General features: G+C 46.0%; 1 long non-coding RNA gene across 1 annotated transcript; it reads right to left on the bottom strand.

Moving 5' to 3' along the window:
* Positions 1 to 13,615: 13,615 nt before the first annotated feature.
* LOC135374323 (uncharacterized) lies at positions 13,616 to 15,097 on the bottom strand. The gene is made up of 3 exons (XR_010416843.1): positions 14,824 to 15,097; positions 14,015 to 14,062; positions 13,616 to 13,945 (listed from the first exon to the last, which is right to left on the bottom strand). It is a non-coding gene; the product is annotated as an uncharacterized LOC135374323 (long non-coding RNA).
* Positions 15,098 to 16,096: the final 999 nt, after the last annotated feature.

Below are 16,096 nucleotides of genomic sequence, written 5' to 3'. Positions count from 1 at the left end.
TTCCAAAGACACGTTATGCAAACAGAAAAAACAGAATACTATTGCTAAAATTTAACTTTCGTTCCTGCGAAGTATTCTGGCAACAACTATTTCTTACTTTTTTTGGTCGATATGTTCTCAGTGATGGGTAGTTCTGTAGGACTACTCGAATCCCAGACCGAGCGAGATCCTACTATCTCACCACTGCGTGCCACCCATGGCAGTGTTTCAGTATCTACAGAGATAAATATAAGAAAAAAGCCGAAAGAAAACAATAATGCATTGTGCCGCGATGCCTTCCCGTTGTCGTGCTGCCATTCAAACCAATTAAAACTAGACCGGAGTGGCAGTTACTATAGCTACAGGGCATTCGTATTCTTCATTGGCTCACCACGGGCTTGCAACATTGGACCAATATTGGCAGTTTCATTGGCGTATTACCAGACCTTTGTTGCACGGCCTATATACTGGACCAACGTGACTTATATTGGCTGCCAATCTTGGACCGATACGTGACCAATTATGGTGTGCTGTTTGGAGAGTTATCTTTACAGTTACCAAATTAAGTCTTCGAAGGCATCTTGTGCTTGCACCACATCACTGTTAGGATATATTGTCGAAAAGGAATGAACTTGAATTCGCGTTTTGAGATGATTCCCTAAGTCGGTAGGGATGCTGATTGCGATGTGGTTGTACACCACGTTACTCCGTTAAGCGCTCGGTCCCGAAGACTGAGAGGCTTATGCACTCGCCGGTCTACACTCGGCGGTTACTGACGGACAAATCAACACTCTAGCCAACCCACGATTCCCTCGACAATAGTACTTAGTTCGACCCAGGGCGATCAGCACTCGTTAGAGCACCATGGTGTAATCGTCAAAGGAGTGACTCAGGGTACAACGATAACAATCCAACACAACGCTTTACTCAATCTTACAAAATTAAAAAGAAACAACCGATGAATGCTTCAACACAGATATTAATTATAACTAAATAATACAAGGTGCAATGCTCATTAAGAAGACATTATCTACGTGGAAATGGCCTTAACACAATTTCAACAGGGTGACAGAGAATTTCAAAGTCTTAGCTGTTTTGCACAGAAGGTCCGAATGTCCCTTGTCAGAAAGGTGCTGTGATGAGTCGGGTCGCGCGGCGGGGGTCCTTTTCGGTCTGTGGTCTCTGCGGTTTCTTGCACGACGCACCCAAACAAAGGAACTCGCCGACGTCTCCCCTCGAGGACTGACGCTGCCGCACAAGCTTGTTTCCAAACCACGACTGACGTTTCTTTGTCTCGCTCCAGGTCTGGTTCACCATTCGTTTTGCTTGTTATGTTCTTTTTCTCAAGTCCCGGGAATTCCAGACTTTCAGACGCACACACACTCGGTGGTGTCACTTGACACCTGCGACCACACGGCCAGGGGTTCGCTGCCCTTCCCAATGTTCGGTCCCCAGACATAAACACTAACTGCTTTTCGCAGGAAAAAGGCCATTTCGACGTCTAGACAAAGTACATGATGTAAAAAAACAAATGCAGCTCTCGGCTACCGTACTTTTGGCTACATAGTCCATGCTCGAAAAAGTTCCCGAAATGCGCCGGAATCACGGATTTGTGACACTGCCCCCTTTTCAAGAATGTTGACGGGTTAACATTTCAAACCTTACAATAGACGAGATTCCGACGGTATAATAACCCAAACGTTCGACTGAACAACTTGGAACATGAAAAACTCAACAGATGAACATATGAGCACAAATCGAGCAACAAAATGGAGTAACATTTCGATCGGCTGTGTATGCAGCGCACGCTTTACTTATTCCACCCATATGCCCATGCATATACAATTGGCATGAAGTATAATAAAAACGTTACATGGGTACGTAAACAGATTACAGTTAAGAAGCCATGCATAACTCATGCATATCGACATCATGAATAGTGCCCTCATCAGGTTCTACTTAAGTAGTCGGCACCGACATTATCTTTGCCCTTGATGCCCTCGACTTTGAAATCATACTCTTGCACAGCTAGTGCCCAACGGAGCACTCGACTATTCATGTACTTGGCGCTGTCAAGGTATCTAAGCGGCTGATGATCAGTTTGAATAACGAACTGGGTCCCATACAGAAATATGTGTCTGATTGCCCAGACAATAGAGAGGCACTCTTTCTCAATGGTTGAGTACGCCCGCTCTCGGTCTAATAACTTTCTACTGGCATACCCTACTGGGTCGGAACCCCGTTGAAGTAGAACCGCGCCTGTGTCAGAGGCGTCTGTTCGAAGAATGAACTGCTTCGTGAAATCGGGCAACTGCGAAATGGGTGCCTCAGCAAGATGCGCTTTGAGCGTACAGAACGACCGTTCCTGCTCCCCATTTTACGTGGGTTTTCTCTCGTTTCTTTGTCAGGTCTGACAGTGGCGCAGCAATCGACGAATAGTTAGGGATGAATTGTCGATAATAGCCAGTCAGTCCTAAAAACGACCGGACCTGCGTCTTCGTCTTCGGCCTCGGTGCATTCTCGATTTTTTCCAATGTAGCTGAGATGTGGCTTTGTTTCCCGTGACCAATCTTGTGGCCCAAGAATGACAACTCAGTGAACCCAATTTCGCACTTTGTTGGTCGTACCGTTAGCCCTGCTTCTCTAATCTTCCTGAAAATTTCGTTCAGGGTCTGAACGTGTTCTTCCCACGTATCAGTCGCGATGAGTACGTCATCGTAGTAATGTTGCACATTGGGGATTCCCGGCAGCACTTCTCGCATGAGTTTTGCAAATACCGCTGGTGCTGTCTTCAAACCGAACGGCATGTACCTGAACTGATACAGGCCACTTGGTGTCGAAAATGCGGTTTTTGGTTTTGACTCCTCATTGAGGGGTATCTGCCAATATCCCTTGGCAAGGTCGAGTTTAGTGAAATATACGCGAGAGCCAACCTCTGCAATTAGGCAATCCGACCTGGGAATGGGCTCTTCGTCTGCAACGAGGATGTCGTTGAGTCTTCGGAAATCAATGCACACCCTGTTTGATCCGTCGGATTTCTTTACGATCAAAACTGGAGAATGGTAGGGAGAGTTAGACTTTTCAATAATTCCCAGCTGAAGCATTCCCTCCAACTCCCTCTCAACCTCACCTCGTACAGCGAACGGAAGGGGATATTGCTTGACGTGCACCGGACAGTCTGTTGCCGTCTGTAAGTTGCATTCCACCAAATTAGTGGAGCCGGGCAAGTCGGAAAATATTTCTTGATACGTCGTCGTTAGGTTTCGCACGTCACTTCTCTGCTGTGTGCTTAGCTCCTCACCGACGATTATATCTCGGCAATCTTCTCTCGTTGCTCCTAACGTAGTAGGAACCTCCACCAGGACGTCCACGTGGTCTTCGCACTCATCCCTCGCAGCCACTGATGCCAACATGGCGTTTACTTGTGTCGCTGGTTCTCTTTATTCATACTTCTTCAGAATGTTCGCATGAAACAGCTTCTTTTTGTGTCCGAGGTCGATAACATAGTCAGCTTCGCCCCTTCTTTTCAATTATTTTGAAGGGTCCTTTCCATTGCATCATTAATTTATTTCCCTCCGGCGGAAGTAACAGTAGGGCTTCGTCTCCAACCTGGAGCTGTCGGTCTCTGCTTCTCGTGTCATAATACTTCTTGTATCGCTGCGACGCGTTCTCCAGCTCCTCGTGGGCGATTTGACAAGTCTCTTCGAGCTTGTTACGCAGATCCAATACATGCTGATACGTCGTCTTCACCTCTTCATCAATCTGTGCTCCGCCCCACAGCTGTTTCAAAATCGCCAACGGCCCCTTCATCTTTCGGCCGTACAAAAGCTCAAATGGGGAAAATCCCAGGCTTGCCTGTGGCACTTCCCTATATGCAAATAAAAGGGGTGACAAATAGCGATCCCAGTCCCGTGGGCGCTCATGGCACATTCGCTTCAGCATCTTCTTCAATGTTCCATTGAACTTCTCTACGAGTCCGTTGGCCATCGGGTGGTATGGTGTTGTGGTGAGCTGGCGAACTGATAGCAGCCGACTGATCTCCCTCATCAGGTCGGAAGTGAAGTTAGACCCCCTGTCGCTGAGTATTTCATCTGGCAATCCAACCCGGGAAAATATGTTCAGTAGAGCTTCAGCTACTCTTTCTGTTTCGATGCTTGGCAAAGCAACGGCTTCCGGAAATCTGGTAGCATAGTCGACGAGAGTAAGTATGTAGCGATTGCCCCCTTCCGACGGTGGTTTTATCGGTCCGGCGATATCGATGGCCACTCTTTTCAATGGAATGTCGATGATAGGCATTTTCCCTAGTGGCAAAGGTCGCGTCCTGCCCTTGTCACTGGTTCTCTGGCAAATGTCGCACGTTCGGACAAACCTTTTCACGTCTGACTGCAGTCCTGGCGAGTAAACTTCTGCCATAATTCTCTCGGCCGTGCGTTTTGCCCCTTGATGTCCGGCCATTATTCCATTGTGTGCCAAGCCCAAGACCGTAAGCCTGAATTTTTGAGGTACCATTAGCTGAATTGTTGTCTCCCCACTAAACGATTTATACTTCCGATGAAGCAAATCGTTTTCCTCAAAAAATAGGTAGCTGCCCTGACGCCGGTTCTTGCTTTGGAATTGTTTTCTGATGGAAGCAAAAAACTTTTGCAAAGTCGGGTCGGCCTTTTGCTCTTTACCGAAATCTTCGGTCACTATGCCCTCGCTTAGGAGTGGACTTCTCAACTGCCGGAAATCTTGCCTCTGCTTTCTGGACTGTTGTCGCGTAGTTACCGCAAAAATCTTCGGAGGGATTTCTTGCTGGCCACCTCCCACGCTCTGTGTATTCCCTTCTAGTTCGGGAACGTCTTGTTCCTTTGAACCAGTGTCTTCTGCATTGTTAGGTTCGGTTTCCCAGTGTGGGTCTTCTTCCTCAACGCGTCGCATTCCGGGCACATTCCCAAGTATAACGTCAAATAAAGGATCCTCCATGCATCCTGCCTCAAGCTTCCCCGTGCAGTACGGTGACTGAATGTGAACGGTGGCAACAGGTAACATTCTGACCTTGCGATCAAGTAGGAACACAGTCATCGTCCTTCCCGTCAGCTGCTCGGGCGTAATCAGAGCTTTGTTAACGATGGCCGTGTTACACCCTGTATCTCGGAGAATTTTGACGCGTTTGCCGTCTATAATGCCTTCCACAACCGGCAAGTTATTCTCCTCTGGTTTGTCCTTTGACACAACGTGTACCACGGGCACCTTCTCCCCGCTCTTGAGTTCAACATATCCTCCCTGAACGCATGTGGACACGGAATTTTCAGTTCCATCCTTCTTTGCAGTATTTGTACTCCTGCACTCCGAGCTCTTGTACCCACGACGTCCACACCTGTAGCCAATTATGTCTGAGGCTCCTCTAGGTACATTTGTACGACAATTAGAGGCCTTGTGGCCGAGCCCATTGCAGATCAGGCATCGCTGCCGCTGTGCGCCTTTCCCATCGGCTCCGGTTTTTCCCGACACGGGAGCAACTTGCTTCTACGGAACTCCCCTTTCGCTAGTTTTCTTCCCTAGGGTTGTACGCCCCTGCGCGTTCATCAACTGGTCCGCTAACTCGGATAAGTCTTTTCTGCTTCCTCTCTTTGATGAACAGCTTCGGGTCGCATCTCTCTAAAAACCTTTCGCGGATCATCAGTTCTTTGACATCTTCGTATTCTTTCTTTGTTCCTGCTAGCTGCAACCATCTTTCCCAGTAGTTATCTAGCCTAACGAGGTACTGACCCGCCGTTTCCCCATCCACGGGTGGTGCGGCTTGGAACTTGCCACGAAAACCGTCTTCCGTCAAACGGAATCTACTCAGCAAGGCCTCTTTCAGCTTCGCGTAGTCGTTGCAATCGCTTGCTGGTAACCTCCCAAACACGCTCAAAGCTTCTCCGCTAAGGCACATACTCAATGCCGCTGCCCATTGCTCCTTGGGCCACTTCTGACCATCGGCTATTCGTTCAAAACGCATCAAATATGCATCTAAGTCATCTTTCTCTTCGTCATACGCTGACATCAACTTATGGGGACTAATTCCCTGAAACTGAGACGATGGCGGAACCGTCTGTCCTTCGTCCGACCCACTCACTTGGGGGGAACCTTTTTCGGAAAGCCGCAGCTTCATTTCCAAAATTTCTCTCTCTCTTTCGTGCGCCTCCTTTTCTCTTTCGTGTGCTTCTATGGCCTTGGCTTCGGCCTCCCTCATGCGCTCTCGTTCTAGAGCCCACTCCTCGCGATCTCTAGTCCTCTCCTGATTTATCCATTCCTGAAGCTCACGCCCTTGCAATCCAAGCTTCTCGCCTATCTCAACTAATTTGCCGATCTCCACGACCATACCTGATAACAGCACTTCTGACAGCAACCTCAATCATTCAATATCCAGAGACCACACCTCCAACAGACTACACCATGCATCGCCACCTAAGTCCTGTCGCGGACGCCATTTTTGTTAGAATATATTGTCGATTGGGAATGAACTTGAATTCGCGTTTTGAGATGATTCCCAAAATCGGTAGGGATGCTGATTGCGATGTGGTTGTACACCACGTTACTCCGTTAAGCGCTCGGTCCCGAAGACTGAGAGGCTTATGCACTCGCCGGTCTACACTCGGCGGTTACTGACGGACAAATCAACACTCTAGCCAACCCACGATTCCCTCGACAATACTTAGTTCGACCCAGGGCGATCAGCATTCGTTAGAGCACGATGGTGTAATCGTCAAAGGAGTGACTCAGGGTACAACGATAACAATCCAACACAACGTTTTACTCAATCTTGCAAAATTAAAAAGAAACAACCGATGAATGCTTCAACACAGATATTAATTATAACTAAATAATACAAGGTGCAATGCTCATTAAGAAGACATTATCTACGTGGAAATGGCCTTAACACAATTTCAACAGGGTGACAGAGAATTTGAAAGTCTTAGCTGTTTTGCACAGAAGGTCCGAAGGTCCGTTGTCAGAAAGGTGCTGTGATGAGTCGGGTCGCGCGGCGGGGGTCCTTTTCGGTCTGGATTGTATCTCATTACGGCCGAAGTCTCAATACGACCGAAAGTCTCAATACGGCCGATAATCCTTTAATCCCCAAGTGTCTCATTACGGCCAAAGTCTCAATACGGCCGAAGGCAGTCTCATTACGGCCGAAGATGTCTCATAACGGCCAAATGTGTATTGTAACCTGCATTGATATGCAATGTCGCAGCCAGGTGTGGATATATATTCAGCAGGGTATAAGCCATGCACTGTGCCCTTAGGGCCCTTATCATATTTATATACACATATTGCGAGACAAACGGTATGTTATCATACCACAGCAAAATGCAACATATTGTGTAATGTGTACTCCCACAAGGTAGTGTTGATGTTGCTGTGAAGCAGGCTACTATGTGGAGTTAGCTACTTGTAGAGAGCTAGATGAATATTGGCTTTGTTGTAACGCTTTTGGAGCCATCCTACAGTCACTGGCCAAGACGGAACACCTATCTCAGTCGATGTCAGTTTATTTCCATTCGCCTTACAATGGTACAATTCTTGCTTCTGGAATGAGTAAACCTGCAAGAAGCGAAGAGCAACCATGAATAGGCTAGAATATTAAAAAACAACAACAACAACAACAAGCATTTGTCTCTACATAGCTGGTTTTAATGTGCACAAGCTGCACATGTGTTGATACGTGTCTGTTATTTCATACAAGGTTAACATAAATGTTCATCTAGACAAAAGAATGACAAGCCTTAAAAATGTGACTTCCAGGTAAACACAGAGCATGACCATGATATGAATATAGGTTCAGTAGTTCATTCCCTTAATGGAAACATGTGAATATCAAATAGTGATACATTACAATTCATGAAATGATGCATGCATAACTTTCCATTTCTGGTTTCTTTTTTTATAAAAGTAGTGCACGAATTAACATTTGTGCACTACTACAAAATTTCTCACTTCAGAACAGAACCTTATGATGATCTTAACCGCTCACCTCTTTGGCCAGGACTCCCTGGGCAGCAACATCCTATTAGCCATGTTGTTGTTTTTCTTTTTCGGAATCCTCCGTGCAGCCACATACCATGCCTGGAATGGAAAACCAGCTATAAATAACAATGTATTTGAATGACTTCCTCTTGAAGTATTTATTCTAATCAGATATGCTTTTGTGCCTAGTATGGTGCGCGAAGGCACATAAGTACAACATTTGCAGACGTTCGACGTAAGCAGTTCAAGGAGATCAATTCAAGTACGCCGACTTGCGCTTTTATTGTTGAAGAAATACGACGACAAATTTTAACAAATTAAATATGGCTCACAATGATACGAGTAAATGCTGCTGTACGGTGATGCAGTGTCGGTATCTTATCGTCTTCGAATAAATTTGTTGTTCCTAAACGCGCAACCATCTAGAAACGGCGGAAACCTACGAACAGATACCGAGTTACATCTATTACAGGCATTTCTGCTGTTTTGATTCATTTAAATTACTCGTATGAGAATCCAACTATGTGTGGACAGCACACTACTAAGCCAGACAATCTACGGAAGCATTACTCACCAGAATTCCTGCTGGACTTGGTCTTGCTCAACACTGCGCGATATACGTTGGGGCTGTGGCGATTCATTCAACTCGATTTTTACCGGAACAACAGGCGCTGCTCGAAAGACAACGACGGAAAATAGAGAGCCGCTATAAAGTCCGCTAATTTGCACATTACAGCACTACAAATCGATATATGAACACGTCGTAAACAGAAACCACTCGCTCACACATGATGATGATGATGATGATGATGATGATGTTGTTGGCTCTGCCCTTTGTATCGGGCGGACAACGCTTAGTTAAGCGCGTCCTAGCCGAAGATAATAACTAGTCACGGAGTTGTCGGCTTCTGTCCCACCAAAGTTCCAGTCTCCTCTTCGTCGTATTCGTCTCATTTTTTTCCATTCCACAAGAAACGAGGTACCCAACGTTGCTAGACACCACCCGAACCGAACTCCAAAGTGAGAGTAGCAAAACAACAAGATATCAAAACACGAAAGGAAGAGTATTGATCCCCCTCCTTCTATAGCATGCAAAACGTGATTTGCGCTGAGATGAACATATATGTTCATGACGCGAGTAATTGTCACTTTTCACTGATCCAAAGGAGGTCACGTGGGATTGCTTGACGCTTGCGAAATTAACAGCAATGAAAATGGCGAAACGAAACTTGTGAATCGTGCATTTGCTCTTCATGGTAGCTGCCAGAAAATCGAATCAAACTTATGGGACACTGGATTACAGGTATGTTGGCATCTTTTTCATTCCTGCATATCATTTCACATTACACTATACGTGAATACATGGTGTCATGTCATGGGTGTCATGTCTCACGATGCTGGGGAAGTAGTTGCATGGGGAAGTGTGCATGGTTCTAGACTTTTAATTTTCGATCGCGTAATCGAAATATCGGCACCTCCCGCATTGTGGCTTGCATGTGACCGACCAAGTGCTGTTCCCTTACTAGCGCTTCCTACAAACGACAAAACGAAACATGTGGGAATGTATATTTTTGATTACTCACATATAACAAGAAAATGTATCGTTTTCAGGTTGCTGCCACTACTCCATGTGCCCGCAATTGTCTTGCGTGTATGATTACACTAACGACCTTGCCGACCACGGCGGAAGTGTTTTGCGTACACGCGTTTCAGCATGAAGCCTGCAGGTAACATCTGATGCTTACCCTTCGGATATTCTGAATTTACATATTGTAGCTTAGAGGAATTCCGAATGCCCAGAGTGACACACACTTATAACATTGTGACATCAGTGCAGTGGCATAAGCTCTAATGTAGTGCCCCACGAAAATGAACGAGGGGCAGCGGTTTATCCAGAATCCCAAGCATGAGAGGGGTGTTGGAAAAAATTGTGGGGGGAGGTCATCATTATAGTTACGTCATTACAGCTTAACATATCATTACAGACGTATCTGAAGCTGAAATCGCAAGGGCACCCCCTGTAGGGGGTGCACAGGCAAAAAAGTTAGGGGGGTCTGGATAAAGCACTGACGAGGGGGACTACAACACCCCATGTCAAGCCTCATAAAACACCTCCTGAAATATTTTCCTCGCTATGCAGCTGCATCATTATGACGTAATTGTCATTGTTGTCCATAATTCTTGAATATGTTTTGAATATATGGAAAAAAGTCTGCTTGACAGCATATGTCGTATGGTCATCATCAAACAAGAGCATATGTCATTTTGTTCAGTGCCTTATGTACTTTTCAGGTGGACGTAAATTGTAGAAGGCAGCTAGTGGGGGCAGGGGCGGATCCAGGGAAGATCCTCGGGGGGGGGGGGGCACTAAAAAAAAGAGAGGAGACGGGGGGGGGGGTCGCCATGTAAGACGGCGAGCTGCTGCGCTTTTATTTCACACCAGAACTTTATTTATGATCTACAAGGCGCACGCGGGATTGGCGGGAAAATGGCGCGTGCGGCAGGAAAATCTGCCGGAATAGGGGGTAGAGGTATGTCTCGCCCCCCCCCCCCTGGATCCGCCCCTGACTGGGGGAGAAGATCATTGATCATAGGTCATGTGGCTCCTGAAGCTCCCAGTGGGCTCCCTTGTGGAGTACCTTTTCAGAACACACACACACACACACTGTTTGCTCACAGAACCAACGAGTAGGATGTTGCTTGAATAATGAGAGAAAATGGCGTAACACATACAAATATCGTGTGATACATATGACAATAAAAACATATTTCACGAGGGATGCATGAAACACTGTCGCAATATTGTGTGCATGAACCATTGTGTGTGACACAAGCCGTGGGGGCACACCGCCTCGGACACATTTTGGGAAGCATGAAATATATACAGAGCTAATATGGTGGATGCTTCTTTTTTCTTTTTGGCCGTTATGAGACATCTTCGGCCGTAATGAGATTACCTTCGGCCATATTGAGACTTTGGCCTTAACGAGACACTTGGGGATTAAAGGATTTTCGGCCGTAATAAGACTTTCGGCCGTAATGAGACTTCGGCCGTAATGTGATGTTACTGTGCCGCTTCCGCCCGTTCTCTGTGGCACGACGACGCCAGAAACAAAATAAGGAGCCTTCTACGAGGCTTTTTTTCTTTTCTTTCTGAGTGTGGTGTAATACGTGTATTTATGGTGATCGCCTGGTACGGAAAGGTATCCGTTAATGGGACATGGGTGGGGCGGAGGGTGACGTAAAGAGCTCCCGCATCGGGTGACGCGTGCCCTGGCGACGCCACTGGCCCCATCCCCGGCGGCCCTGGTCACAGTACAAACAACTGACCGGCAACAAGTTGGGAAACTGCGACACTCGTCCTAACACGTCCTTCGAGCCCCACGCGGCGAGATGTAGTGCACTTACCGTTTCCTACAGTTTCCTCGTGACGTCTGGAGACTACTCGCATGAAATGTGGGGAGCTCGGTAAACGGGTACGGATTAACCAGCTCAGCATTACTCCTCCTTATATTTTGCAACGTCTGCAACCTGGGTCGTGGACTCTTGGACTCCCCGCAAGGCGATCTCCTCTGCTGCGCCTTTTGTCTCTCCGTCAAGTTTCCCAGCGCCGCATTTGGAAGCTAGCGGTGGTGATGTTCATCGGTCCTCTTATTGCTTCCACAATTTCTGCAATACTTCGTACTTCAGCTTGCCTTAGTTTTTTTTTTTATTTGTACAAGCAGTGAATGTCCTACTGGATGCTTCTTTTTAAAGTTGATTAACACGTACGGGGAGATATATTTATTAGATGAATGAAAAAAAAAACCACAGGAGGATGAAACACAGCATGTTATATTAGACAGAAAAAAAAGAACAAAAAAGCGCGGTCCTTACTACGTATTTCAAGGAGAAGAAGAAGAAGTAGAAAGAAACAAGGCTGGCAAAGTGTAAAATACGAAGCGACGCCTTTCAAGACTATGCGATAACCTCATAACTGCGGTTTCTCGTTTCCGGTTGTTGTACTTTCCGATACGTTCCCCATTCAAAATAGGAAGAAAGAATGAAGGGTATGGAAAAGGGGTAACTTCTATGGCTGCAACCTAGGTCAAAATAGCATCTGATAAAGGGTGTAAAAAGGGGTGGTAAATGAAATTATCACTTATCCAGATTGCTACAGAAAGGTGTACGCCCCTGTGGCTCACCGAATCAGAAGCGGGAAAACGTGCTATGCGTTGAAGTTCTGTTTTGAGAGTGAGGTAGCAGACAGAACTTTGCAACCTTTTAGTCACAACACATAGTGACAACTATTCCCTTCACCCATTTTTCTAAGAGTGTTGGGAGAAAAATTAACGGTCTCCCTTGTGGTGAAACGAGAGATAACATATCAACTTGGAAGAAAATGCTGGGATAATTTTAAATTGGGAGTTTATGGTTTTCAGGTTCGGGTCAAATGTGGGAGCATAACTGCAATGAGTTATTATCATGTAATGCTAGAGGAGAGGACAACGCGCTGTGGTGTTTGGCCTAAGAACAACTATTTTGGCGACACAATGCGTTTTGGTCAGATTCCTTCCCTGAAATCAGACAACTTTCTCAAGGGACTGCACCGCTCGTACGGTGTACCTCCCTGGGCGCAGACAAAAGCTCACCGGACAAACGCTTACGCTCGTAACTTTGAAGGCGAACATAAGGTCACCGTTTTACTCGCTTCTTGTTTTCCAGCTGCTTTCTTTATTGCACTGGCCACCAATAAAAATATTTAAGACGGGTCAATCGAAGCCTCTTACATATTTGACACGTTGCGGAGTGGGTCAGTTCATGTAGAATATGCACCCCTCGAGATTGACCAAGGTTTAGGTCATGAGAGACTCTTACGTTATTTGGACGTGTGGTAGTGGGTCAGTTCATGTAGACTGTGCACCCGTGGAGAGTGGCGAAGGTTTTGTCAGGAGAGCCTTTTATGTATTTCACACGATGGGGATTTGGTGACTTCATGCAGAATATGCACCCGTCGAGACTGACCAAGGTTAGGTCAGGTGAAGGCTCTCCTGACCTAACCTTTGTCAGCCTTCACGGGTGCATATTCTACATCAGCCGGCCCACACGCCAACGTGTGAAATAGATAAAAGGCACTCCTTACTTAACATTGTCAGCCTCGACGGGTGCATATTCCACATAAACTCAAACACTCCCCAACGTGTGAAATACCTAACAGGTTGTCCTGGCCTGACCTTGGTCAGTCTCGACGGGTGCATATTCAACATGAACCGGCGCACACCCCAATTTGTGAAATAGGCACTCCTTACGTAACATTATCAGTCTCGACGGGTGCGCCGCGTCGCCAAGTCAGAACTGGCCCTTACTACGCTCAGGATCATCGTTGTTCAGAATATGATACTGTCCTCTTTCCAGTAGATTTGTTCCTTTCCGTGACAATCTGGCTGTATACGATAATTCATAGAAAAAGGCTCCACTCTTCTGTGAACCGATAAATGTATCGTTCGGCAAAATGGTTGATGACGAGAGTGTTACGCAGTAAAGTTGGGTTTTCAGACTGCACGTGTTGTTATCGCTGCACGGCGTGCAGTTGTGCAGGCGCACGGGATCCCACGTAAATGCAGTCGCACAGAAAATCGAAAGAGAAATAAACGAACGCAATGTCTGCTGCTTAGTACAATTTATTGCCCTTAAAAGTTCCCGCCACCTATGACCATGTTAGTAAAAGAAAAGACCAGGGTCTCTTATTTCATATACGTGCAATTGATCATTTCGTAGTTAAGAGATGCCGGTCAACCATGTTGTTATCCTTAGACGGAGCATGTCTTACACTTGCTTGCCGTTGTGCATCTTTTCCCAGGGCAAGTGACATCAATACAAAGGCATAGCGAGGCATCGGCGCATTTCGTACATCCGCTCGCCACTGTGCAACTTTTGGTAGGGCAATCGGTAACACTCGGAAGACAAGCGCAGAGTTCCACCTCAAGTTGACGACCTGCAAAGGGCAACGTCCTCACAATGATGGCTATACGGTGACATCGTTAATAATTCCAAAAGTCCTTACGTTCAAGCTCGTGTCCTTCAGGTGCAGCTTCACTGGCGACAAACACACCTTAAAAAGAAAGGAAATTTTGAGTTTCTCGCACTCTCAAGTTCCCCCCAAACTTGGATCCCCCCAGATGAGCTGTTGCGTCACGCGCTTTCGACAGCTTGTTACGCGGCCTGAGCACCTGTTCACGTGACTACCTAATCTCTCTAAACGTGTTACCGAATGACGAGGAAAGCCTTCGTGCAGAAAACTTTTTGCTGTCTTAGGGCGAAGGACATGTTCAAGGAAAAAGAAAAGGAAAAGATGGGGGGGTGTATATGGGCGTTTTTCAGTCGGCTCGCCACAAGTTTCAACCTAACTAAAGCTGAATTATTCTGGAGCAATCCGCTAGGGGTAAAAGACGTGGACAAAAACCGTAGTTCGGAACCCGCCAATGTTTCCAACACCGTGTGTTCTTTTCAGTGGTTTACCCAGAATTCCAAGCGTGGATGGGTGTTGGAAAAAGTGGGTGGGGGTGCGTCATTATCCTAGTTACGTTATCATGACATATCATCACTCACATGTATCTAAACCAGACATCGTAAGGGCACCCCCTGTAGGGGATACACAGGTCAAAAAGTTAGGGGGTGTCACTGAACATTTGGGGGCTGTTAGGGGGGCGCAGGAGGTCTCGATAAATTACTGGTTCTTGTGCTATCCTAGGACATCTCCTCCGGCCATAGTAGAATAATTGTCAGTTGAAAACAACCGCAGCTCTCATAATGAAGCTTTGGGTTTGATCAAACTTTCACAACATCCTATATTAGATCCCATATTAGTGTTACCAAAGAGGAGGACGAAGACAACAGCGAAACGTAGAGGCGTCATTGTGTCCACGAAGAGATCGTTGAAACTTTCCTGGAGAAAGAGAATAAAAGAACTTGTTTGTTTGAAGTCCTCAGAAATAGTTTTGGTAGAAACCTCACTTCCTCCGATACAGCCATGTGTAGTTTCAACGAAAGTGAAAAATTATGAAAGAAATATTAAACACGTATGTGTTTGTCCTTCTATATATGTGTTCCAGCCTCAGAACATGAATTGTCTCGTGTGAAAAATGAGTTGCGAGTTTCGCATCTAAGGTTAGGGTTCTAAACATTTGACGTTGACGTTGAAAATACGCCTTTCGGCTGTTGTGCTTTTCTGATGATAAATGGATACTATTACAGGAGACTTTTTTCCAACGCCCTCGTCTTTCAGAGTCATCTTTAAGTCGAGATATTTTAAGGGAGGAACAGACCGACGTCTTATCATATCACAAGCGTGGTAGGGTTAGAACTGTGCCAAAGGAGAGGTGGTTATGAAGCGATTAGATGTATTCAATTGCATTACACCACATAATAGTCAACGCAAAGCACTGCAAACAGAGAACCATGCTAGTCCAGTACAGGAAGTAATAAAGAGCGGTTATCTCTCAATGAAATGCTTACCTGTATACAGAGGATACTTCAGATGTGTGTAGACTACAGAAACTGCCTGGCTTTTATAGGACACTCCATACAGGCGTACGTGATACCTTTGTCCTTCATAAATCTCTGTACGTGAACCGTTCCAGTAAGTTTTTAATGAGATTTCTGAAAAGTCTTCGACGAGAATTGACTTTCCAGTAAGTACCTTGTACATGGCATTTCCTTTGCAAGCACGCGTTCACAGCCACATGTGCACGTGGGATATAAAAACTAAAACAAAATTCGACGCGTCGACCGTAATTAAGTTGACAAGGTTATGGCCATGAACGAGACAGGGATTCAGAGCGTAGAAACCGTTGCGTGGCGCATGGATTCGCAGAATACGCAATTAACACGTACACAGTGATGTATACTTATTAGAACAAAAAAAAAAAAAGGAAGGATGACACACAGCCACGTGGGCACAGCACGTTACATGACAGAAAAAAAAAAAAGACGCGTGTTACTTACTACGTATTCCAAGGAGAAGAAGAAGTAGAAAGAAACGAGGATGACAAAGTGTAACTACGAAGCGACGCCGTGCAAAACTATGTGATAACCTCATAACTGCTTTTTTTCTGTTGTTTTACTTTCCGATGCATTCCCCATTCAA

Source organism: Ornithodoros turicata, unplaced genomic scaffold (genome assembly GCF_037126465.1).
Source record: "Ornithodoros turicata isolate Travis unplaced genomic scaffold, ASM3712646v1 Chromosome53, whole genome shotgun sequence".
Classification (NCBI taxonomy): Eukaryota; Metazoa; Arthropoda; class Arachnida; order Ixodida; family Argasidae; genus Ornithodoros; species Ornithodoros turicata.
Note: the sequence above shows the minus strand (reverse complement) of the source record. Positions and strands in the feature narration are given on the sequence as shown.